Raw genomic sequence first — 3,644 nt, 5'->3', positions numbered from 1 at the left:
GTGGGCAGAGAAGGCAATTCCATACACAGAATAAATACTTATTCCAGTGAGAACAAAATGCAATCCCTTTCAAGGTAGAAGTGGTTAAGCTCTATAATCAGGTATCACTCAGTTCCTTATGAGAAACTCAGATCACATGGGAACCTGGTGGCTCACGGTTAAGTGTTCAGTCTTTAATAAGGCCTAGTAGCATCTGAGCTACTTTTCAAAATTAGAAGAGTTATTTATAAAAGATGGCAGAGCATTATTCAGAAATCCTCAGCTTCTTTGCTATGATTCCCATGGAGGTCTGCTAATGACTCCACACGCCACCACCTCCCATATATACCTGAAGCATCATGAGAGCTGTGATTCACATGACCCAGATATCTGAGCAAACCACATGGCAGCCTGGATATGCTGCATATCTTTCTCTTATTCAAGACACCACTCAAAACCAGTAGGTTTGGGGGTTACTTAGTAAGAGGATTGGACTGAATGTTCAAATAAGGTATATGTCTCCTTCAAAATCCAAACAAGCCTACTAGCCATTGTTTTTCTCTGTTCATAGTAGGAAAGATGTAATCCTTCATTTTCAAAGGATATCTCAACTTGCCCTAGATCACTGAACTCCTAATGGTTCACTAAAATAACAGCTTCCTGAGGTCTTGTGGAATTTGTTTCCTACCAACCCTTTGATTTGCACCTGTCTTAATAACATGTCAAAAGCATTTGCTACTTTCTCATCACCTAGTTCAATGATCAAATTATCACTAATGCAATAATCCAATGTGTTGTCCTATGGGATAGAGTGGAACTATTCTTGATAGATAATGACAAAGGAATGTAGAATTTTGGAAATTCTGGGTAAGAGAGTGAAGGTATATCACTGGCCTTGTCAGCATAAAGAGAGCCATTTCCAATGGTCTTCATTAAGAGGTACAGAATAAATAAAACATCATTGCATGAGAATTTACCAAACTTAGCAATATCACCAATTCAGTTCAGATAATTCTTTCTTGTTGGCTGCTTCTGTGCATTGTAGGATTTTAGCAGTGTCTTTGGCCTCCAACAGTAGCAACCCTCAGTTATAACAACTCAAAGTATCTCCAGAAATTGCTCGGTTTTTTCCCTACTGGGAACATCTTATGACAAAGCTATGGTGATGGGACGCCTGGGTAGCTCAGTGGTTGAGCGTCTGCTTTTGGCTGAGTTCGCGATCGTGGGTTCCTGGGATAGAGTCTCACATCAAACTCCCCGCAGGGAGCCTGCTTCTCCCTCTGCATATATCTCTGCTTCTTCCTCTGTGTCTCTCATAAATAAATAAATAAAACCTTTAAAAATAAATAAATAAATTGTAGACTTTACTCAGAGTTCACCAGTTTTAGCTCTCACATCCTTTTTCTGTTCCAGGATTCAATCCAGAATGTCATGTTGCATTTAGCAGCCATGCATTAGTCTCCTCCAATCTGTGAAAGTTTCTTGGTCTTTCCAATCATGATGGGAAATTTTGAGGAGGAATGGATATGTGTTTTGTAGAAAGGCCCTCAACTTGACTGTTTTCTGAGGATTAGACTGGGGATTATGGTTTTGGGGGAATAATACCCAAGAGGTGAGTGTTTTTCATTGAATCATATCAAGAGGAATAAAATATCAACAGAACTTATTATTGGTTGTGTTAATATTGATTAAGTGGGTAAGTGGTGCCTGCCATCTTTCTAGTTTTCTGTTGTGTTTCAATTAGATGATTTTAGTTTGAATTTATTATGAATGTATATCTTTCTTGAAAATGTGCTAAATATTTTATCAAAATAATTTACTAATTTCCTAGGTTTCATCTCTTTGCCAAGAACCTTTGAAAGTCATATTTTACTTTATTTACAAGCTAAAAAATTACTTCATATATTTCATGGATGCTGATAGAGGATAGATTTCTGAGTCAGAAACAAAGGATTTTATCACTATGGTCCAGCAAGGCCCATGAGAATTGTATTGTGTTGGTTCCCTTTCTCCTAAACACGTGATGGAGAGGGCCTAGGCAGATGACTCACTGAATCTCAGCTACAGAACCCAAATCTTTTATGGTATGGGGTGAACCTGACTCTCCTTCAACCCAGATGGATGAATTATCCTTATTATGCTGAGCAGCATATAAACTTTCTCTTTGCTCCAGCAGAAGTTACTAGCTCCACCTTGTAAGACCATTTGTTACGAAACATCATTGAAAAGATAATCTGGAATAAAGATTATTAGTGTTTCTTCTTGTGTGATATACAGAACAAGAGAGACCTATGATGAATCATCTAGCAACAATATTCATCCATGGTTCCCATATTTTCTTGGCTCCAGAAGCATTTTCCCATGAGTGCACCCCTGTCAGCCACTCTGATTAATTTTACTCACAGGGTCCAGGACCAAATTTGTTCAATTTTCCTTGTATAGTATTTAGTTAAGTGTTTTTTTTTTTTTTTTTTAGTTAAGTTTTATATCAACAGGAATCCAAAGAGCACAATGGAGCTTATCCACACTAATAACCTCAACTATACCCTCTAACATCCTGGATCTAACCAGTTAAGCAAAGGGTCAGGCCTTTTTTCAGAAGTTTCTGTATGGACTTTCACTTGGTCTGAGACATTATTTCAGGTATAGAAGAACATACAGCTTCTGCCTGGAACCATAAGGAGGAAGACTAGGACATTTTTCTCATAAGAAACCCTAGTCAGTGAGTTAATATAGATCTAAGGCCTTTGGGGGCCAAGATAGTATCACAGATCAGTGCAGAGAAAGTGAGGCAAAATTTTTTACTTACCCACCCATTGGATGATCTCAATTGTAGAGACAACTGCCCATAGGGTAAACAAAAAGAATGATTCAGCATCCACTGAAGTATCTACATAGTTTACTCTGGTCAGTTAATACATGTACAGAGATTTCCTTAAATTCCTTGAAACTGTAAGTCTTCCAAACTTTCCTGAGAGTCTGTGGTGTGTGTGTGTGTGTGTGTGTGTGTGTTTGTGTGTGTGTGTGTGTGTGTGTGTGTGTTGAATATAAAGCTCAGGGTTCAGGAAGTTTACAACTCTGTCATACTCTTAACTTCTTATTTGGGCAGGGCTACAAGGTCACCCAGGGATGAGAGACTAGAGTCTTCTTCTTTTGTGGGCTTATCCACAGTCCTGCATATGCCTGTAACTGTCTTGTCTTCCAGGTGTACATAGGAGCTTTCAAAGTACTTTATGGATATCTCATTCCAGAGATCTTCTTTCTACAGTTTTGGTCAGACTCTTGTTTACCCCAACTAGTCTAAACCTCAAGAAGAGGCTGCATTAAACAAGTGATTTGGGGGGGAGCAAATTCTTGGGATATGGTTTTTCCTATTCAGCAAGATCACCTTTCCAGAGATCTGCAAGACCTATTGACTAGTGACACAGTTCTGAGGATGGGAATTTTTAAGATCTCCAGTCTCTTACTCTCTCTTTTGGTGGTGGCCAGGCTGTATTAACAGCTACCATGGTGATGAGACTGCTGGCTCTGAAGAGTCTATGAAGCTGGGGAAAGAAGGATGAGAACAAGCAAAGTTAAAAAGCCCCAAATTCTGGGAACCTGGGTGGCCTAGTTGTTTAAGTAGCTGACTCTTGATTTCGGCTCAGGTCATGATCTCAGGGTCT

Source organism: Vulpes vulpes, unplaced genomic scaffold (genome assembly GCF_048418805.1).
Source record: "Vulpes vulpes isolate BD-2025 unplaced genomic scaffold, VulVul3 Bu000000642, whole genome shotgun sequence".
Taxonomy (NCBI): Eukaryota; Metazoa; Chordata; class Mammalia; order Carnivora; family Canidae; genus Vulpes; species Vulpes vulpes.
The sequence above is the reverse complement of the archived record's forward strand: the minus strand, read 5'-3'. Positions refer to the sequence as shown.